We start from the raw sequence: 24,052 nt of genomic DNA on the forward strand, positions 1-24,052 counted from the left end.
CAGGGAGAAGGCAGACAGGACCAATGGCTCAAAACACCGGGAGGCCCAGCGGCCCTACCCAGAAGCCCTTCCCTGAGCTAATGAAGCCACAGCTGGCACTTTCAGGGGCATAATGGAGAAACCAGCCTCTAAATGGACCACTCTTTTAGGGAGAGCTTGAAGTATCTGCAAATGGCAAAGATCTAGGATGAAGGAAAAAGTAAGGGTAGCCCTGGACCCAGAAAGCCAAGAGCCAACACAGAATAGTATAACAGCAAAAAAAATCCAAATAAAAACAACCCAAGGAAACTCTCCAGCATGGACCGGGGCACCCTCATTCCCTCTACCACATACCACCAGACTAGCTCTGCTCCAGTTAGCATAACATGAAATGCACATGACCCCCGTTCCAAAGCAGGGATCGGCATTCCTGGGACATGGGCAGGATGCCTGCCACTCAACAGGGAGAGACCTGGGTTTCAAGAAGCTGTCAGAGGTCTCACACACAGGAGTCACCAGCTCAGAGACAAAAAGACAAGACCCAGCTTTTAATGGCAAAACTTCCTCAACACCACAGCACACTTTCACTTTGCTTCTTCTTTAATCTGGGAATAAAGAGGAGGAACATCCCTTGAAGTTACCCAACTTTTATGAGCATTTATGGGCCGTCTCCGATGGAGTACACAGCCCCTCAACTTGTTAGCACATTTGCTCCACAGACCTCACGCGCCAGAGCCAACAGTAGCAACGAGTTTCTTGCTAAACATCACTCACACTTTCCTAACACTTGTTCTTATACCTCCTTGTGCCAGGGTTGCCCACAATGCCAGCACAGCTGTCAAGTAAGCCTGTGGGAGGTAGGTCTGGCCAGGAGTCCTCAGACCACACTCAACGTATGTCCTGCAACCCACACTGCCAGACTAACATGAGTAGCCACGCCCACCAATCGCTCTTTCAATCAACAAGTGCTTATTGAGCACCCAGTATGTCTCCAACACTATTCTGCTGAGCTGGGGATACAGCAGTTACTTGCCCAACAATTTGATGAAACATACCTTTTAAAGCCCTAAGTTTCCCTTAGTCATAGAATGCAGCTCCTTTAGCCCAGTAAGTAAAGCATTCATTGGATAAACAGAGATGGGGATAAAATGTATAGAACAGAACTTTCACATTTTATCTTCTCTCGTCTTCTATGTTAAACACCTGTGAGGTTGCTGGGAGTTCGAAGCTTGTTTCTAGGTAAACTCATTTTCAGTCCATTCTTTTTACCTTGGCTTGGTGTCTTTCTGGGTCTCAAAGCTCCCTGCCTCTGACTGCCTTGCTTTTATAAAACAGAAATGATCCTTGCCTTCTCCCAAGCAGCACATCAAAGCCTGAAGTCAACGGTTGTATCAAATTTGTCTCTACCCTCAGGGCCTGTGTGCTCAAGCACAAGCACAATTGTCAGTGCTCAAAAAATCCTTGTTAAACTGAACAAGACTGAAAGAATCTCTCACCCCCAATTATGATTTCTGGTTTTCATTTAATGTGTGACAGTTAATTCAGACCAGAACCAAAAGCTAACACTACGGGCAAGAAACGCTAGCAAGGGCGTGGATATTGTCACCCAAGGTCATCCTTGCCAGGCCACTAGGATGGCCCTTGGTCTGCACTGCTGATTCCAAACACATTGAACCTCTTTGGTTTGAAAAATCGCTTAAGAAACATTTTAAAGAACGGAATATACTGTGAGGAAGAAAAATACACTGAATAAGAGTCCAGAGATTTGGCTTAAAGAAACTATGCTGAACAAACACCAACTCATTTGATCTGAATCAAAGTCATTAGAAGATTAACATGATCACTCAGAGAATAAAAGTTAAACATGGTGAAATACAGCCCTTTTGTCCTCTCTCCTCACTACTCTGCTCCATAAAACCCAAACCAACAAGAAACATGAAAAAACTAGAAAAAGAATAAAATGATCAAAGAAACCAGAAAATGCCAACCCCCAATTACCTAAGTTATAAAGGGAATCTACAAAATGCATTAAAATTTAGACCATGCTAGGAGAAGATGCTGACAGCTGATAACATATCTCAATCAAATCTTGGGCAGAGCTTAGACTTTTCCACAATTAGATGGCACAGTCGTCAGTAGCCCAAACAATTGTCCCTTATATGCAATGGCAAGCTGGGAGCTGAGCTCCAGCATCCAACCCTGGACACTTTCCTGATACTCTATACACTAGAGAGCAAAGGCATGAACCAAAGGAGTGCTTGCTCAGACAGACACTGATACAAGAATCAGACACCATCATTTCATCAATGAGGGGAGCCAAGGCTCCACTGCCAGCCAGGCAGTCTTCTCTTACATTCAAGACAGGAAGATATTCCACAAGGTAGATCACTGAGATCAGGTACCACGAGAATAAGCACTCAAATTAAAGCTGCCCACTGCTCCCTTCACGCCTGGTTCTCCACAAAGTCACAATTATTAGAGCAGTGAGGCACTGGCAAACTGGCAGACAGAACAAGGGAACTAGAAAGAATTAAGAAGTGAATTCAGCAAGGCCACCACACATTAAGTGAATATACAAATTCCAGTTATTTCTATACTTGCCACAAACAGGAAGGAAATGTAATTTTTAAAAGGCTCTGTTCAAAATAGTAAAATTATCAAATACCTAGGAAAAAACTAATGAAACTAAAAAAATATGCAAGACTTCTACCTAGAAAAGCAATGAAATATTTTAGGAGAAATTAAAGATAACTATTAAATATATGAAGAAACATACCATGTTTGTGGATTGGAAGCCTCACTATGGCCAATCAAAATCCTAGCAGGTGGCAAGAGAATTGATAAGATGAAACCAAAGTTCATGTGGAAAGTGAAAAGAATGAGGAATAGCCAAGACAGGCCAGGCACGGTGGCTCACGCCTGTAATCCCAGCACTTTGGGAGGCCAAGGCGGATGGATCACCTGAGGTCAGGAGTTCGGGACCAGCCTGACCAATATGGTGAAACCCCATCTCTACTAAAAATACAAAAAAACTTAGCCAGTCGTGTGGTGGCGGGTGTCTGTAGTCCCAGCTACTCGGGAGGCTGAGGCAGGAGAATCGCTTGAACCCAGAGGCAGAGGTTGTAGTGAGCTAAGATCACACCACCACACTCCAGCCTGGGCGACAAAGTGAGACTCCACTGCGGGGAGGGGGGAAAAAAAAGAATAGTCAAGACAATCCTCAACAAGCACAACCAAAAAACCTGGAAGACAGTCACTACCAGATATGAAGATTTCAAAGCTACAGTAAATAAAATAATATTAGCATAAGGATAAACAAAGACCACAAAGCAAAAGATCCACACACATATGGTTACTTGATTTATATATTTCAAAAGTACCCCTAAAATACATGGGGGAAACAAAGTTCTTTTCAATCAATGGTGCTGGGCCAGTTGGACATCCATATGAAATGACTGAATTATGACCCTACCTCACTCCATACAGAGAAAGCCGTGGATGAGCTGTAGATATGAAAGTGTAAGGTTAACATAGGAGAGATCTGAAATGGAATGCTGTCAGGGAGTTTCATCATCTTGGGGAAAGGTAAAGATTTTTTTAAACAAGACATAAATGCATTCATCATAAGGGAAATGACTCGTAAACTGAACTACATTAAAGACCTCCTTCAAAGAGCACAACAGCAAGCCGTCGAGTTTGTTGAGAAGATATTTACACAGCATAACTACCAGGGGACTTGTATCCAGAATATAGACTCATAAATCACTAAGAAAGAGGAAAAACAACCCAATAGAAAAATGGGCGAAAGACTTAACAAGCTTCATGAAAGATGATACACAAATGACCAATAAACATATGAAAATATACTCTACTTATTAGTAACCAGGGACAATAAAATTAAAACCACAGATGCCGCTACATACGCAAAGTGTGGCTCAAAAATAAAAAAGCTGACAATTTCAAACATCGGTGAGGATGCAATACAACGCAGCTCTCAAGAACTGCTGGTGGAAGTGTAAAACGGTACAAATACTTTCCAAAACTGGCAGCCTGTCTCTATAAAAGCTGATCAGGTCAGGTGCGGTGGTTCATGCCTGTAATCCTAGCACTTTGGGAGGCTAAGGCAGGCAGATCACATGAGGCCAGGAGTTTGAGACCAGCCTGGGCAACACAGTGAAACTCCATCTCTACTAAAAGTACAAAAATTAGCCGGGTGTGGTGGCACATGCCTGTAATCCCAGCTAGTCAGGTGGCTGAGGCACACGAATCGACTGAACCCAGCAGACAGAGGTTGTAGTGATCCGAAATCAGGACATTGCACTCCAGCCTGGGTGACAGATCAAGACTGCCTCAAAAAAAAAAAAAAAAAAAAAAAAAAAGCAAAAAAAGTGATCTTAATCCATGACTCAGCCATTCCATCCCTAGATGTATACTCAACAGAAATACATATGTATGGCTGGTGCAGGAGCTACGCCTGTAATCCCAGCACTTTGGGAGGCCAAGGCAGGTGGATGACCTGAGATCAGGAGTTCAAGACCAGCCTGGCCAAATGGTGAAATCTTGTCTCTACTGAAAATACAAAAATTAGCCAGGTGTGGTGGCAGGAGCCTGTAATCCCAGCTACTCAGGAGGCTGAGGCAGGAAAATCACTTCAACCTGGGAGGCAGAGGTTGCAGTGAGCCAAGATTGGGCCACTGCACTCCAGCCTGAATGACTGAGGGCAAGACTCCATCTCCAAAAAATAAAAAATAAAAATGAAAATAACACATACATACATACATACATACATGTGGATACTTGAAGATGCTTACAAAATGTTCACAGCAGCATTATTCCTAATTGCCGAAACTGGAAACAGCACAAACATTGGTCAACAATAGAAATGGATAAATTGGTGGTATATTCATCTAATGAAATACTGTATAACAATGACAATACCTGAATTACAGCTAATCACAACTACACGTATGCATCTCAGCAAAGGCAAACATAAAAGCACTCATTGGATAATCTATGTATGATCTGGTTTGTATAAAGTCCAAAAATAGACAAAGCAAATCCATGGTGGTAGAATTCAGGCTGGTGGTCACCTCCTGGGCAGGGAGTGGTGACAAAGAGGGGGCATGAACAGGTCTTCTCAGGTGGGAAGATGAATGTGAGTGGTGGCTACACAGTTATGTTCACTTTGTGAAACTTCATTAAACTATGGGATTTTCATCAATGACGCTTCTGTATGTCTATTATACTTCAATTTTTAAAAGAATACTTGCAAATCAGTCAATTTTTTAAAAGCCCAAGAGCCTAAAAGATAAGGCAAGAAAGCACCTTGAACATGCAATTTTAGAAAAGGAATTTAAAATAACTGATAAACATAAGGTAGCAAAACTGAATAAACAAGAAGATAATAAAGATCAGTACCATTTCTACCTTTTACAATGGCAGATATAAAAGGATTTGCTCACACCTGTAATTCCAGCACTTTGGGAGCCCGAGGTGGGCGGATCACGAGGTCAGGAGTTCGAGACCAGCCCAACCAATATGGTGAAATCCCGTCTCTACTAAAAAACACAAAAATCAGCCAGGTGTGGTGGTGTGTGCCTGTAGTCCCAGCTACTTGGGAGGCTGAGGCAGGAGAATTGCTTGAACCAGGGAGGCGGAGGTTGCAGTAAGCCAAGATCACGCCACTGCACTCCAGCCTGGGTGGCAAAGTGAGACTCTGTCTCAAAAAAAAAAAAAAAATTTTTTTTGCAAATTCTGAGTGCTGGTGAAGGCATGAGGACAAGTCTCATCTGGTGTCAATGGGGAAGCCTCTTAGCGGTGCAGCTTGGAGATGTTTACAAAATGTAATACACATTATTTGCACCCAACAAGTTCTACTTTGAGAAATATATTCTACATTTATACTGGCGCAAATGCAGAAAGAATACATATAAGAGTGTTTATTACAGCTGTATAACAACAAAATATTAACCACTTAGGTGTCCATTGATAAGAGAGTCGTTTAATAAATTATCACACATGCATACCATATCATTAAGCTCTTGAAAAAGATAGATGTGTAATGCTGCAAAATGTAGTGAGAGAATAACGGTAATTAATAGATTATCAAAGCTTGTGTGTGTGTATGCATGGGTGTGTACAGAAATTTTTTTATATATGCAGATACAATTTCAGAAAAGCTACACAAGAAATTCCAGATTACCTCATTAGAAGGGCACTGGGAGTACAAGGTTGAAAGGCAGCTCTCATTTCACCATACATCCCTCCATATGCTCAGGTTTTCTTACTCTGTGTATGTATAATATCTGCACGTATTTCCAAGGCGGAAGATAGGGGTTCATGCTCTACAATCAAAGAAAGCAGCCAAACCACTTTCCACATAGCCACTGAGAATCAGTAATTATGGCGTTCCTTGCCATCGACTTAAATGGGATTTGGCCAAAAAGAGCTTGTGCAGTAAGAGATTTAAGTTACTGATATTTTAAACTACCTAGGTCTACTCACCACTTATACAGTTACAAAGCAAATAGATCCTGATTTGCCAATATTCACAAAATAAAATAAAGAGTCAGGGGCTGGGCGTGGTGGCTCATACCTGTAATTCCAGCACTTTGGGAGGCCGAGGCAGGAGGATCACCTGAGGTCAGGAGTTCTAGACCAACCTGACCAACATGGTGAAACCCCGTATCTACTAAAAATACAAAATGAGCTGGGTGTGGTGGCGCACACCTGTAATCTCAGCTACTCAGGAGGCTGAGGCAGGAGAATCCCCCGAACCCGGGAAGCAGAGGTTGCAGTGAGCCTAGATCACATCATTGCACTCCAGCCTAAGCAACAAGAGCAAAACTCCATCTCAAATAATAATGATAATAATAATAACAATAAAGAGTCAGGGATTTCCCAAAATTTAAGTCCCCAAGATAGCACCTTTCTCCATTTGCAACAAAACCTTTCCTTCCTAGTTGCAGATGATGTTAATGAGGAATCAAGAGGAGGAGGAACAGATGCAAATCTTTGCAATCATGTAACTCTCCTGGACAAGCACTGGGCAGATACAAAGGTCAGAGAACACATTCTGCAGTGGCTTAAAAGATCCATTTGGCTACATCGTCTCCTCTGTTAGGGGCTGAAAACCTACTTGTTCTACTTTTTAAAGGTTGCCATCATATCCCAGGCAACTGCAAAGTCTTAGCATTCTTCTAACTTAAGAAAATAAAACTAGACTCAAATAAGATTTATAATAGAATAACGTAATTTACTCAACATACGACTCCCTTTATTTGAAAGTGTGTGGTAACTGATATATTTTGGGGTGCCCCAGATCTATTGTGTTCCAGTAGGGCATCACCAGCTTTCATTAACTTTTAGTGTAAGTGTACAGGCTACATAGAGAAACAAGAATAAAGGAAAGAAGGAAGGGTACAGTGGCTCACGCCTATAATCCCAGCACTTTGGGAGGCCGAGGCAGGCAGGTCACTTGAGGTCAGGCGTTTGAAACCAGCCTGGCCAACATGGTGAAACCCTGTCTCTACTAAAAATACAAAAAAATTACCCAGGCATGGTGGCGGGTGCCTGTAATCCCAGCTACTTGGGAGGCTAAGGCAAGAGGATTGCTTGAACCCAGGAGGCAGAGGCTGCAGTGAGCCGAGATAGCACACTGCACTCCAGCCTGGGCGACAGAGTAAGACTCCGTCTCAAAAAAACAAAAACAAACAAACAAAAATTAATCTTTATTCTACTTAGAAAAGGCCATGCAGAGTCTCTCTGTGACCACCTTCCCTGAGTTGTCAACCCAAACAGCCAAGTGAATCCTTGAGAAAGAGCAGATATTGAGCCAGATTGGTCTTGATGAAGTCAACAAAGTACCCTGCTCAAAGTCAGGGTAAGGGGAGCACTGCGAAAAGAAAAGAAAAGGAAAAGGAAAGAGGAGGAAAAGGAAAGAGGAGGAAAAGGAAAGAGGAGGAAAAGGAAAGAGGAGGAAAAGGAAAGAGGAGGAAAAGGAAAGAGGAGGAAAAGGAAAGAGGAGGAAAAGGAAAGAGGAGGAAAAGGAAAGAGGAGGAAAAGGAAAGAGGAGGAAAAGAAAAAGAAAATGAAAAAGAAAAAGAAAAAAAAAGAAAAGAAATCTTAGGTCTGGCTTCTGAACTAACAAGTGCATTAGCTATCCATGAGCCCTGTGAGCATTGTAAAGTAAGGAGAGTACGACCACAAAGACAACATCAGATCCATCGACCAATCAACACAACTTCACAGGGAAGTCCGGGAAATCCGTCACAAGAACAAACATGAAAGATACAACTCTCAAAAGTGAGATTCAGACACTCCATGAAATCACTCTGCCAAAGACCCACAGTGACACTGGTTACCAGTTACAAATAGCCTGGACTGAGCTCTGATAGGATTTTATAGATGGAGAGCTGTGTTTTTGACATTTTACATGAGCCAGAACAATTTCCCAGTGATATTGAGCTATAAATCAAAAATGAATCAGTGTTGATGCTCCAAAAGAAAATAAAAATAGGAGTCACAGTTTTGCTTTACTTCTACTCAGTGCTAATAAATAACTCATAACCAGGTATCAGGGCAGTGAACTGAACACTGCCACGGTTGGACCACCACCCTTAGAGTTTTTCCAAAACAAGTTCCTTAGACCCTGTAGGTTTAAGCCTTAAGAGACCACAGTGGGGCTCTCATCCCATCCCCACATCATTTCAATCAGAGAGACTTCTTTGTAATCTCCATAAGGAATGAGAGTTATGTCAAAGATTTCTGCAAAGATTTAGCTAAAAAGAACACTTGGAAAACACATATGAATGAAACACATATGAATGAAGACCCCCTACCCACATTCATCCTTGTAGTTAGGACTGGAATTCTAGCCATAGTCATATCCCCAGTCCCTGGCCCGGATCAAACCTCTAATATAATTATTACCCACCAGGAAAATAAGGTCGTATTCTGTTTCAGTACTCAGAGATGGTTCTTAGAGCCATTCATCGACTACCTCCAACCAACACTCAACTTCACGGAAGCCATGTAACCTTTTCCTGGGGTCCACATACAGTAGTGCCCCTTTGTCCATGATTCCGCTGTCTGCAGTTTGTTACTCACAGTCGACTATAGTATGAAAATATTAAATAGAAAATTCAAGAAATAAATGATTCATAGGTTTTAAATTGCAAGCTGTTCTGAGTAGTGTGATAAAATCTCACACTACCCCACTCCATTATTCCCTGGACATAAATTATCCTTTTGTCCAACAAATCCACGCCATAGACACTACAGACACTCCCTGCCCACTGGTCACTGCCCACCCTGGGCAATCAGGTCAACCATCATGGTATCTCAGTGCTTGTGTTCAAGGAACCCTTAATTTACTTCATAATGGCCCCAAAGACAAAAGTAGTTGATGCTGGCAATCCAGGTATGTCAAATGTATGCTGTAAAGTGCTTCCTTTAAGGGAAAAAGGAAAAGTTGTTAACAAGGAAATAAAAAAAAAAATCACTTGCTGATGTTGCTAAGATCTATAGTAAGAACGAATCTTCTGCCTATGGAGTCACGAAGAAGGAAAAAAGAAATTTGTGCTAGATTTGTTGTTGCACCTCAAAATGCAAATGTGCCACAGTGCATGATAAGCGCTTAGTTAAGATGGAAAAGGCATTAATTTGTGGGTGCAAGGCAGGAACAGAAATGTATTCCATTAGATGACAATCAGGTTCAGCACTATCCAAGCTTACAGGCATCCACTGGGGGCCTTGGAACTAACCCCCATAGACAAGGAGGGGACTACTACATATACATATACATATACATATACATATACATATACATATACATATACATATACATATACATAGATACAACAGTCATTTTTGCTCATTCTGCCCTCCTTACTTCTTCTAATAAAAGAAATCCTCTTTTTTCTAAGGAGGAGCTATTCCTTTTTAGTGGAGCAGTTGACAGTAACATGATCCTATCCTGCATCAGAGGAAAGCAAGTGGCCAGACTGCAGAGTGTCCCATTCCCTGGACACAGTGATAGGACAATCAGAATCCTTTTTCAGAGACTGAGATAAATGGCAGGACAGAAAAGGTCTTTCTCCCCTGATACTGTAAGGGCTAGGACCCTTTAGGGTCAATTCAAGGCCACCTGTGTAGAGAACCAGCCCAAGAATGAAGCTGACATAGAGGAAAGGAGAGAGGAGACAGAAAGGAGAATGGAGGGAGTGAAACAGGATTCTGATATCACTTGACCCCATAAATCCGGTCACTTACATTCTGTAATGTGTTCTCATTTATTTTGCTTAAACTAACATGAGGATTTCCATTGCTTGTAACTGTGATGCTCTCAGCTGCTACCACATACATATGTCTCTTTTAATCAAAATGCTTGACACTTTTTTAATCAAAATGCTTGACGCTAAAGCTCATAGTACTCCCCCACTCATCTTGGCATCACCTCAAAGATAATTAGGAACCGATTCACACAAGGGATTTCTTCAAACGAGTTCCCCTCAAATTATAGATAGCCTCAGTCTTAAGAATCCAATTATATCTAATTCAAAAACACAGAAGGACACACCAATATGTAAAATACAGTGAACAGAACAATGGCTGAAATGGCATTGCCCATATACTGTCTCGCTTTGCATTGACCCTTTCTTGCTTGTGTTTATTTTCTTACAATCAAAAGCATTTATCTAATGGCTAACAAGGTTATGGTTTGACCACAGAACAGGGGAGCTTCTGCTGGCTCATCTCCACTTGCCTCTGCCATGAAATTTTTCTCACTACCAATTTAAGGGGAACAAACACCTGAAATACAGAAATACCTTTTACTCCCCCCCAAAAAAAAATCCAAAGAATTCTACTTACAAAACACGTTTTCAGAGAGAGTACCTATATGAGGTGTTCCCAAGACTACTCCTAGCTTTGGTGACTCACAAGAGGGACCCACAGGACTCAGCACATAGTCACACCTATGGCTAAGATTTATGACAGCAAAAGGATATAAAGCTAAATTGGCAGAAGGAGAAGGTCCATGGAACAGTCTGGCGGAAACTAGGTATAAGCTTCCCAGAGTCCTCTCCCAGTGGAGTCACAGAGGACATATTGAATTCCTCTAGCATCAGGCTGGGACAACAGGTGCAAAGTGCTATGTACCAGGGAGGCTTGTTAGAGACTCGGTGCCCAGGGATTTTACCGGGGGCTTGTTGCATAGGCCATATACTGCCTGGCGTGTACCAGAAATCCAGACTTCTGGAAGGAAAGCAGGTATTCAGCATAAACCACATGGTTTGTACAAATGGTTTAGGCACACTGAGCCACACTTCTTTACAGAAAGTTTAATATTCACATAGGGAACTGCTTACTAGTTATGTTGCCAAATAGTACCCAAGGGCCAACCTTGCAAGCAGGCTTTTCTAAGGATAGGCAATCCCAAAAACGTTTTTTGTTTGTTTGTTTGTTTTGAGACAGAGTCGTCCTCTGTCACCAGGCTGGAGTGCAGTGGCATGATCTTGGCTGACTGTAACCTCCGCCTCCTGGGTTCAAGCCATTCTCCTGGCTCAGCCTCCTGAGTAGCTGGGATTACAGGCAACCACCACCACCACGCCCAGCTAATTTTTGTATTTTTAGTAGAGACGGGGTTTCACCATGTTGGTCAGGATGGTCTCGATCTCCTGACCTCGTGATCCGCCCGCCTCTGCCTCCCAAAGTACTGGGATTACAGGCGTGAGCCACCGCGCCCGGCCCAAAACAGTTCTATTAACCTTCTCTAAACAAGACCAAAGTTGAATTCTTCACATGAAAAAGAGAACTGAGCCCCGATACATAGAGCAACTTGCACAAAATCACACAGCAAAGCTAGAACGAGCACACAGGTCTCCAGAGAAGTTGTCGTCAGCCACACCCCCAACATCTTCCAAAGATGCCTGTGTCTCCCAAAGTCTGTCCACTTCAGAGCAGAGACTGCAAATGAAGGGATGTGAAGCTAGCTCTATTCTCAGTCCACAAATTCTCCATGGCAACATTAATTATATCCATCACTTGAAAGTTTCACTGATGGAATATAATTTTTAATATTCCACCACTATCCCTCCTCTTAGACAAAGACACCTCTCCAATCCTATTTAATTATATCTGAAAATATCCAGTTCATTACCACCTTAATTAAAATCATACATTTTCATTTAAAGCTGGAAGAGTCCTTCGAGATGTTCTATCTTCTCCAACATCTTTATTTCACAGAAATAGTACTGTGGTTCAGAGAGGAAACAACTTCACTCGGCCTCTATCATCAACTGGTCTAAACACCAGGGCCAGAATCCTCCCCGCTTGGCTTGCTGTCACATGCCCTTCCTGCTGCCTCTTGCTGTCCTACCAAGCCAGACTCCCAGAATTTGGAAGACTGTGTGCTTATTATAGACCCTTCAGCCCTTAATGATCTGAAATGAGCTCCCCTTCATGACCTCTGCAAGGAGGCCTGTACAGCCCTACAAAGAGCCAATATTCCTGAAATTAGAGAACTAATAAAAATGATTGCTGCGGTGGCAAAGATCTCACATGACATTTAGATGCTATTTATATGCATCCTCTTTTAAATATATGCAGTTACCCAGAATTACAACACAGTGTTGAATCTGGAAAGAATCAACATGACCGGGACATCTTGCCCCACAACCAAAGCTGCTGGACTGGCTACCGAGGGATCTCCCACACCCTGTCTAGTTCCTGAGCAATCTGTGATTCTTTCAGGCTCAACTGGCCTAAAGAAAATTAAGGGGCTTATTTACATGGCCTAAGGCAACAGAGATCCAGTCTTCCCCACGTTATCAGTATCACACTGCACAAAGGAGCCACAAAAGCACGAACACAGAAGAACAGTCATTTCTCTCCAGAACAGATTCTCATTGTGCATCATCCAGCAACTAGAAGAATCCAAGTGCTGAGAATGCTTCCGTATTCTAACCTGAAATATCTGTCAAATCATAAAAGCTGATGGATAGAGGGGACTCAGTCTAGAAAGTCCTATTTAAATGTATCAGAAAGGTATAAGCCAGTGTTTCTCAACTGGGGGCACTTTTAGCCACCAGGGGATATTTGGCAGTGAGACATTGTTGGTTGTCACAGCTGGAAGAGAGGTCATCACCACTGGCTTCTACCAGGTAGAGGCCAGGGATGCTGCTAAACAGCCTACAAGGTACAGGACAGCCCCACGGCAAATAATCAGGGCCCCACATACCAATAGCACCGAGGCTGAGAAACTCCCTTCTAAACAGATACAGGCCAATTCACAGTTCTTGAGAGGGTGGAGACAGAGGTGATGCCGAGAGTTCCGTGCTGTTTCAGTGTTAAGTGCAATGACGTATAATAAAAATGAGAAAACAGAATTAAGAACATAGTTAACCAGGATTCCAGTTCCCATAAATTTTAGACTGCATTTTAGTTTATTTCACTGTTTTAGGCTTTGTGTCCCTGCATTCTGCAACACTTCAAATGCCTTTTGTTTCCAACTGGGTCGTTCTGCTTGGGATGCGGTAGCAATGCTGCCTCCACTTTTAGAGCCCAGGAACCCAGGGAGTAAAGAACTCTTGGGGTGAACTTCCGGAGGGACCCACAAAACAGAGCTTGCCCAGACAGCCATCAGCTATTATGTGGCCTGTGTTTCAGGGCCTCTGGCTACTGCCCAGAAGTTTGTGTTTTTAATTATGTTTCTAAGAATTTACAGCCAATTTTTAGAAACCACTGTGAAAACACTGGGAAATCAAGACAGCAACTAGGACTAAGAAAGAAAACTCATACCACCAAACAGCATGGCAGCACATCCCTATAATCTAGGCAACAGAGCGGGTATATACTATAAAAATAAATAAGATCTGCAAATTGTGTTTATAAAAAAAAATAAAAATAGCCAAGCATTAAAACAGAGCTATGACATAGGCTCTATTCAAAATCTAGGAAGACGTGGCCGGGCACAGTGGCTCTTGCCTGTAATCCCAGCACTTTGGGAGGCCGAGCCAGGCAGGATGCCTGAGCCCAGTAGTTTGAGACCAGCCTGGGCAACATGGCAAAAATCCCATCTCTACAAAAAACACAAAAATTAGCCAGGTACGGTGGTGCCAGTAGTCCCAGCTACTCGGAAGGCTAAGGCCGGAGAATCGCTTGAGCTCAGGAGGTGCAGGGTGCAGTGAGCCAAGATCGCGCCACTGCCCTCCAGTCTGGGCAACAGGAAAGAAACCCTGTCTCAAAACAAAAACAAAACAATCTAGGAAGATGTGTTCAAATGTCATCTTTTCCAAAATTATTTAGTACTTGTCAGGGTCTTTCAGTGTTCCTCAAATTTGCTCCAAGAAAACATCCACCCGGATGAAGAAATTATCTGAAGACCAAATGGGAAGGTTAGCTCATTAACAGGATCCATCATGCTGTCGGGTTTCCCAGCTGCAAGTAGGCAGCAGATTGCTGGATGGCTCGATTTGATGCAGCTGTGCAGGAGATTTACTGCCCAAGAGCTCCCAGGTGAGGGATGGAGTGGATGCTGCAACCCAGGCTATTGGGCTTGCTGGACTGAGCACCCTGGCATGGGGCTGCATCTACATTAGGAGAAGAGGGCTTTTTCTAATATGCACTAAGGTCCCCATGGTGTAGCAGGGCTGTGACCACATGGTAGAGAAGGCATGGTCCATTTGCCAAGCAAGGCCAGCCCCGACATGTGAGGCTCTGTGGGGGGTGGGGCAAGGGGACCATGTAGCGGTCCTGAGCATGCAAAATGGGAAGCCAGAGGGAGAGAAGGGGAACACAACGACCTTCTTGGCGCTGTGGGGTTCTTCCGCACAGCTTGAGCGGGAAGAATCAAGAGGACGTAAGTGCCCACAAACCACGGGTACTTGAGAGCTGGGAATAACCTTATAAAGATGGTTGGCCTTGATTTTTCATCTACAGAATGGACCCTGATTAAGCCATTCTGGAAGCAAATCCATCTGCCATCTGAACCATGGTCAGGCCCCTACCCCACCCCCAGTGCCCATTCCTGCGTCTGTCAGCCAAGAGCCAGGCTGAGAATCTTCCCCTCAGCTGTCAGACACCCTGCTGTTGTACTCACACTTGCCTTCAATGCTGGGGCCCCCAGTGTGTATAGAAGTGGCTCAGAACAATCTCTGCCTATTAATTCACAGTTTGGTAGGGCAGACAGTCACACACACACAGGGTTCTCAGGCTTTTCCTAGTTCCATGCCATCCTTCTGGGTCACGCTGTCATGAGATGTGTCACTCACCACACGGAGTGAATGCCCAGCGCCCTGGGAAGGTAGAAGAAATCTAAGCAGCTATAAGGGTCCTTAGCTATAGCTCCCTACCAAGTCGGACCATAACAGTGCAATCCCTAAAGAGGATCTGCTTTGGTGGAGAGAGAACACAAAAGACCGCACAGATGAGCCTCATTTGATTTAAATTAGGCAGATTTCAGCAGGTGTGTGGGAGCAGGTGGCATTCATGAGAGAACATCTCAAGTCAAAACGAGGCATGTCTGGGGGAGGCAGGTCTCCACAAAGGACAGACCCCAGGAAGGGGGAAACTCCTGGGGACCCAACCACACAGAGGTGAGCCCAGGATGCAGAAGGACTTCGGGGAACACCTGTGTTTAAGAAGCTGGACAAAGCTGGGAGTCATTGAAAGAAACAAATGACACCATGGACGCAGTAAGATGAGGATTTGAAGGTGTCGGGCTGTGCGGTCAAGGGAGGGTTTTCAGGGTGGTGGTCACAGAAGTGTCCAAGAGTAACCCGGGAGGAAAAGGCATTTGACTGGTCAGCCGGAGCGGGGTTGGGTGAGACCAGGGGATACAGAGGAAGAACTGAGGGGATGTGAGGATTCTGAAAAGTCCTGGAGATCTTGGGGAGAAAGACGCTAAGAATTAGGTTATGGACTGTGACTTGCCTGTGAAATTCTACAAAGTGGTTTTAGTCGTGAGACAAGCCTGTGACTGCTGCATTTCTCACCAAGCCCTAAATTAGAAAACAAAAATGCCACAAGGGCCTGGTGTGGCCACACCTGGGGGAAAACTGCATCCCCAGTGCTGATGGTTTAATCCCATATAGACCTAATTTTAGCTGACAGAATAAGCTCCCCTAACATAAAAGGGCCACGCATTAAGTGGCTATAAGAATTTTAACCTTGAACAAATGGCCCAGCAGGACTCCTTCTCAATCACACAGAATGCCTCTCAGAGGCCAAGATTTTCTTTTTAGGAGAGAAGGGTCTCTCACACAAAAAGGAACCAGGAGGAGAGAGAGAGATAATGGCCTGGCCTCTCCTGAGTCTCTCTGTTACAAAGCTGAAGGTTTTGGGGCCAGCAGGAGTCACACCTTTCTTAAAATCTAAGGCATCTGCAAGTACTTACAAGTCCTGAAAAGGAAGGACAAACTTGTCACCTTGCAGACAGGTCTACCTAAGTTCCTCTGATGCACGGGAGTTCCTTCCTTTCCCAGAAGACAGGAAAACACTAGCTCAGGATGGGAGGTGGGGAACAACTCTTTTACCTCCTAAACTGAAATATTAAACACAGACACTAATATTTACTCGCTGCTGACATGCTGCAGAACCAGCTCTTTCTAAACCTCATAAACACCTTTATGCATGATCACATTCCATCCCAACTATCTGCCATGTTCCGATTCCTCTGGCCTGGAAGCTCCAGGAGCTGCAACTATCTTATTCCTCTCTGTGAATTCCTGCTCCAACCTGACCCCAGTGTGAGGCTGAGACCAGCACAAAACAGACACCCAGTAGACTTTTCCTGAACTTAATTAGGGTACCTGCCATTGTTTTGAGCCTTTGATAGACATTTACATGTCATATATATACACACGTATACATGCACACTCAAAGATATGGATGGCGTCAACTCTAGTTTGATACCTTTTGAGAGCCCAAATCTGTGTTCTTTCTCTGTAGCACACATCATGGCTCTTCCAAATGGTCTTGTTACTTCCCTCAAGAATCACCTGTATCAGCCAAGGTCCTGGCAGGGAACAGAAGTCACCTTAGATGGTGAAAATGAAAAGACTGTACCTTACTTTCAGGGTTAGAGGAGGCACAGCTGGGACGCTGAGGCACCAGAAATGCACAAGGGCCAGAAGTCAGTTCCTCGCGGAGGGCTGCAGTGAGAGGAGGAGACCGCGTCCCCAGAGCCCAGAGCAAGCTGGAGCCCTGCACGAGGCGCTGAGGGAGAAAGAAGCTAGTCCGGAGGAGCTACAGCCAGAAGTGCAGGACTGGGAAAGAGGGGGCAGGAAAGGGACCAGCCTCTCTCCTTTTCACACTGCAGGTCTCCGCAGGTGTTCCCAGGTACTCCAGACACATCTATTTCAGCTGAAAGGCATTTCCCCAGCCCTCCCCACCCACCCTTGGAAGCCTTCATGCCCATGAGATATTTACAGTCAGCCCTTCTTCTCTGTGGGTTCTTTATCGGTGGATTCAATCAACCACAGATTGAAAATATGTGGGGGAGAAAACAACAATCAAAAATAATACAAATAAAAACGCAGTAGAACAACTATTTACATAGCATTCATGTTGTATTCGGTATTACAAGGACATCTAGAGATGATTTAAAGTATATGGGAGGATGTGTGTAGGTTACATGCAAAATACTATCACATCTCACATCAGGCTCTTAGGCATCCGGGAATTTTTGTTTGGCGAGGTCCTGGAACAAACCCCCCTCGGGTGCGGAGGAACGACTGTACTTCTATCATTAAAAAAAGGAGAAATTTTGAACTCTTTTAACCCTCTAATTTTCCTATTTTTGATAATACAGTTATATTAGTTCCATAATTTAAAAACAAGAGGAAGAGAAAGGGTAGTTTTCAGAGGAGCTATGCAGTATTCTGGTAGGCTTTCGTTAAAAGTCTTAATCACAAGATTTTGCTCAAAAAAGAAAAGTCCACTTACAGATTCTGCTCACACTATTTCCTGTTTTGGATGAGCCCCATTTCAAAAGGATTACTTTCACCAAAGCCAAACAGAAGCACTCAGACACACCCAACTAAGGGAAGAGCAGAATATTTTGCGTATGTCAATGCCTCCACTGCACTGGTCTAGCCTTTCTAGAACCAGAAACGTAATGCGTGACGTTCCTGTCAGCCAGTTGTATTTGCAGCTTGTCATGCCCATGAACAGGGAAGCATTTCCCATCGTGGTTAGTGTCTGTATGTGTAATGTTGCATGCAGCCATTTGGAAAGATTGATTTGATAATGAACAGCAAAAGGCACTGGACGACGCTTCCCCCACGGTACAATTAGTATGAAAAATACTGTGCACAATCAAAGTAACACTAACAAGCAGCTGTGATTATTCCTTTCTCTGCATGTCCAGTAATCTGACACAGGACCTAGACTCAGTAATTCAGATCATGTAAAATCTCATGGCCTAAGTGATAAATAACTGGTCTGAGTGTGTGTGTGTGCATGTGTGTGTGAGAGGCAGTGTGTGTGCATGTGTGTGTATACAAAGCAACAATTTTACTACAGCTCAGCCAAGTGGAGGCTAACTGCATTTTCAGAAGGGAGGTAAAAAGAGACTGCTCTATTCACCAACAAACTCACTAGATTCCCTCCATCCCAAATTCCCTGCCACAGAGATACACACTTCCATCCTGGATGCATCCAGTATTTGAATGGAGAGAGCGATCACAAAAGGAAATAGATGGTTCAATTATTCCCGCAGGAGAGAAACTTCACAGGTGAAGTTTCCAGCACCCCAGGCTGGATGGCGTCAGGCCCTCCTGGGTGGGAGGATGCGTTGGACCTATCATGTCCCACCTGATTTTTTAGAGCAGGCTGTCCTGTGAATGGCTTCCCCCAAATCCCCAATTCAATCCAAGAAGACACTTTTGTATCTACAAAGGGGCAACTCTTCCCACTAGAACTTTCGATGCAAGGATTACTGGTAAACTTTGCAGTTTATCAAAGCATTTATAGTGTGGGGCACAGAATTCTTTCACAAAGTTCATTTGTTTTTCTCACACTACAAAATAAAATGGATTTAAAATCACATCACCATAATCTATCCATCTACAAGAATAATTCTAAAGTCATAAGTGACTTAATGTTTTAGGACAAATTCTTCCGTGATTTTTTTAAAACAAATTTGAAGTTTCTAACACTAAGAAGCTTTTTGGACAGACTCACTGTCCAAATGAACAGACATACTGAATTTAGAAGTTCTGGATTCACCTAAGTTCTGAATGTTCTTGCTGTCATCACCTAAACAAATTCATCCTTTTTTTTTTTTTTCTCCTGTTTTCTCCCTTAACAAAGGAGCTAATAAACAGGGCGAATGCTCTCCTAGGGGTAGGGAATTAAGTTGGTTCCATAGGGCTTCGGAAGAGATACACCTGGATTTGAATCCAGTCCTGCTCTACACCAGCCATAAAGACGGCAGACTGTTTAATGTTTCGAAACCTCAGTTATCTCATCTGAAAAGTGAGATACGCACAAAGTTGTGACAATTAAAAGAAATCTATGTAAAACTTCAGTCACGTAGTAAACAATTTACTGCATGGCTATTTCTTGGTGACAACTTGGCCCCTGTGCTAATGGTAATGATTTGTTCTCTTATACAGGGCATGAAAGACCTCGCATGATACCAAATTGAGAGATCTGGCCTTAAAAAAATAAAATGATGACAAGAAACAAAAAGTACCTTAGGTAGGAAAGATCAATTATCAAACTAGAGTACTCAGTAAGATTTGAGACTTAAGACGAATCTCAATCCCAGGCTTTCATCAAGCACTTCAATAAACAAAGCAGAAGTATTTTACCTGTCCAATTACGTGGTCATAAAGGAATTTTCTTAAAGTGAGACGATGCATTTTCACGGCACATTAAATGCTAGCTGCCTGCACCTCAATGACTTTTGTACTGAGGGAAACAAAGGTGAAGAGAGTTAGAATTCATTAAGGGCTGAAAATTAATTAGGCCATCTCAACCCCATGAGTCACAGCCATCAATTTAAAAGACGTAACAGCATACACTGGATTTTAATTAGGAGGGTTACAAAACTGTTTAAGAACCAAAACCCAATTGTCGAGCCCAATTAAGCAGGCTGATGGAACATACTATGTGGTGCTATAAAGTGTTCCTTTTGCAAAAGAAGCATAAAATAAAATCCTTGTTCAAGATCTCACCGGCTCCCCCACATACTATACACTGTAGTAAGTATACATGGAATAAAATTCATTCTTTCATTTATTGTGCAAAGGATGTCAGTCTTTGAGACAAGAAATTAATCTGGAATTAGCCCAAGATCAATGCAAAAATAAGCCAAACAACCCTAGAGGCCGGGTGCAGTGGTTCCCCACCTGTAATCCCAGCACTTTGGGAGGCGGAGCCAGGTGGATCACTTGAGGTCAGCAGTTCGAGATCAGCCTGGCCAACATGGTGAAGCCCCATCTCTACCAAAAAATACAAAAATTAGCTGAGCATGGTGGTGCATGCCTGTAATCCCAGCTACTCAGGAGGCTGAGGCATGAGAATGGCTTGAACCCCTGAGATAGAGGTTGCAGTGAGCCAACATGGCTCCACTGCACTTCAGCCTGGGTGACAGAGCGAGACTCTGCCTCCAAAAAAACCAACCCTAGGACAGCAGCAAGATGTGGATGGTGGTTCTGGGTTTGACTAACCAATCTCTCCAGGTGGGGCTTCATGAGATAACCTCTGGGGCTCAATTCAGTCCCTGGACTCTACAATGAAGACCTAAACTTCCTGACCATCACGGATGCAGGTGCCAAGAACAACAGAATCAGGGCAGGAGGGCACTAAGGGGAGAGTCAGAGACACATGGGGCAAATCCAACAGAAAAGGATTTGTAGTCCAGTACATACTTTTGCATCCTGAGGCACCATTTCTGGTTGACCCTGATCTTTTTTTTCTTTTTTAAACCAAGCTTTATCACCCAAAGTAGCTATTTGATGAATAACTCAACAAGCTCCTTTCCCTTAAAAGGCTGATTAATTTTTTTTAATTAACTAGAATATACATACCACAGAAACAATTTTCACACCTTCTTCATCAGTGTCTACATGCAAATAGCCTTAGCAACACATCATGCTTATCTCTTTCAGAATAGATCTAAGATTCTCCACTTTACTTTGGTGAGAGAAATTGAATGTCAACATTTATGTTCATTCCAGAACTGGGTCCACTTCCTTCCAAATGTAAAATAGCAGCTGCCATCCCACTCTGGCTGCACTGCTGCACTGACCTTCCCCCAACCAATCCACCGCAATTCCCCCACTTACAGGAGCTGGGAACATTCTTCACGCTCTTTGTGGGGGTGGGGAAGATGCCTTTTATGAAGTTGATGAGAAAACAAGTTCAAGAGTCAAGTCAGCTCATTTTGAGGGGAGGATCTCCTACCTTTAGTTTCCCCATCCTTTCCCCTTGCCCATGTCAGCATATGCATATATATGTGTACAATAATTATACCAGAGTGACCAAAGAACACAACTTTACAAGAAGCAGCAGGACCAAAAAGGCAACTACCCTTCCATCTCCCTCCTGCCCTTGAACCACTGATTCTCCATGTTAAATATTCCATCGTTCAAAATATGGCTACCTATATTGAAGACTTTGTCCTTCCTAACGGTGTCATGAAGCTGAGGGGTTTCCCTGTCACCATGAGTGTGGGTAGAAGTATTAAGAGCCCTGCAACCAGAACTGCTTGGGTTAACACATTCATGGCAGAGAACCATGAGAGAGCACAAGGTATGCAAGAGTTTCAAACGTTCAGAGTTTCCTAGAAACCACAGTCATGTCAAAAAGGGAAGACAAAAAGATCGCCATGTGCTATGGGAAGACGCCTAATTATAAAGGAACTAAAGAGAGGACAAAGGCTGGGAAGAGGAGTAAGTTTTGCAAAATTGTTTTCTCATCAACTTCAAAAAAGGCAACCTCCCATTCCCCAAAGAGCATAAAGAATGTTCCCAGCTCCTGTAGGTGGGGGAAGGTCAGTATGGTAGATGTACCTAATAGCAATAACTTAAGAAATGAGAGCTGACCGGGTGCGGTGGCTCACACCTGTAATCCCAGCACTTTGAGAGGCCGAGACAGGTGGATCACGAGGTCAGGAGATCGAGACCACAGTGAAACCCTGTCTCTACTAAAAATACAAAAAATTAGCCAGGTGCGGTGGCGGGCGCCTGTAGTCCCAGCTACTCAGGAGGCTGAGGCAGGAGAATGGCATGAATCCAGGAGGCGGAGCTTGCAGTGAGCCAAGATTGTGCCACTGCACTCCAGCCCGGGTGACAGAGTTAAGTGAAAGTGCTCTATAAACTGCATGCTTTTTGCAAGAGGTTGCAGTTCTCCTATCCAGCCTGCCACCATTGGACTGTTCCTGCATGTAAGTTCTCACAAATAAAACCCCGTATCTCATTTCCTGGCTCTGGGTCTCTTCTTTGGACTCTTGAACCTAATGCCATCAGGAGTTGAAGTTAACAGGAGTCTGACAAGACACAAATTTATGTCAAAGCTTCACTCAGACTAATTAGAAACCCCAGCCCAAGCTAGTGCATGCTGGTGCTAGGTCCTGCCATGTGATTCTCATGACTTGCATACAACCATTCAGTCATCATAAATGCTCAGTCTCTGAAACAAGGAATAAAAAAATAATCATGTCTCAAGTTGATGCTTTATTTTTGGCAACAATGAGTCACTGGCAGGTGAAGAAGAGGAAGTGGTGATGTCTCCTGTCGGGGCTGGGGGTAGCCTCCACCCTGACAGGAGGAAAGGTAGGGGGCAGAAGAACAGCTTCTGGGCCCAAGAGGCCTAAATTCCTTCCTACCTGCAAAAGTAGAGAAGAATCCCCTGGCTTGAACACACTCCACATGCCTGCTAAGAGATCTCTACTCTGGGACCATTCTTCCTATAAAAATAGCACTAAAACATATTTCTCTATTTTAACAGGCATCTCTGTGCAATGATTACTTGGATTTCAAAAAAATATGAGAATAACTTCATTTCTGCTTAGTCCTGTGGACAGAGAGCTGTGGAGCTTCACCAGAAAGCTCCTCTCAGCGCAGAAGTCACAGCATCAACTGTGGAATCCAGCTACCCAGATTCGAATCCTCATCCCACACTGGCAAGCCACATAAAATTGGACAATTCATTTAATGTTTTTGTGCCTTGGTTTCTTTCCCCACAAAATGGGAGTTCTAGCTCATGGAGTTGCTCTGTATCAAGAGAGCTGACACGTGGATGCATTTAGACCCACAGCAAGTGGTTACTTGCACATAAGTTTTTAATAAATAGTTCTCATCATTATTACCTTCTGGGCGCTTCATATTTGTCACTGACAGTGATAAAAGTTTCAGACAACAATCTAAGAAGAGGCTCCTAGAGTTTGAAGAAACAAAAGCAATAAAACCAAGTTCAGCACCATGACACCTCTCACTCAAAACCCATGGAAAAGGCCACGACCCCTAGAAATGGGAGGACGCTTGATCTACACCTGAGAAAGAACTCAAGGGCCAATAACGAAACTGAAGGCAATAGAGTTCTCAGAAAAGGGGTTCACCACATCCATGCAGCTACTGTCAGTCATGCTGTAAAACCACTAACAGATCTTTCGTAGCCTAGCACTCATGCACCATCACTCCCTGTGACCTCATGGTCCCCTTCCCTCCCCTACATCTGCTTCAGCCACACTGGCCACCTGCCCCCTATGAGATGCCTCCTGCTCTCAGGCCCATGGTTTGCTCTCTGCTCCCTCAATCCCTCCCATCTTTGTAGGTTTCTCAGGGAGCTTTTGCTGACCACATTATTGAACACATAACTGCTATTTCTGTCCTCCTCCATCCCCTTTCTGGCTTCATTTTTCTCCATAGCATCCCTCACAATCTAGTACGTATTTTCTTCCTCACTCCCTGAGGCAGGAATTTCTGTTTGTTTGTTCACTGCTCCATCTCCAGGGCCTAGAGCGGCACCTGGCTCGTAGTGCTGAATAGATGGGCTACGAGATCTTTGCACAGGAAATGCACACTATTGCTTGGCAGATGTAAAGGTTAAATGATAAAGCAAG

The 24,052-nt window shown here is 43.7% G+C and overlaps 1 protein-coding gene across 1 annotated transcript in view; it reads right to left on the minus strand.

Annotated features, from left to right (window-relative positions):
• Positions 1–24,052, minus strand: part of TMEM163 (transmembrane protein 163) — a 259,626-nt gene that overhangs the window by 105,336 nt on the left and 130,238 nt on the right. The gene's annotated exons all lie outside the window — the stretch shown is intronic.

Source organism: Macaca mulatta, chromosome 12 (assembly GCF_049350105.2).
Source record: "Macaca mulatta isolate MMU2019108-1 chromosome 12, T2T-MMU8v2.0, whole genome shotgun sequence".
NCBI lineage: Eukaryota > Metazoa > Chordata > Mammalia > Primates > Cercopithecidae > Macaca > Macaca mulatta.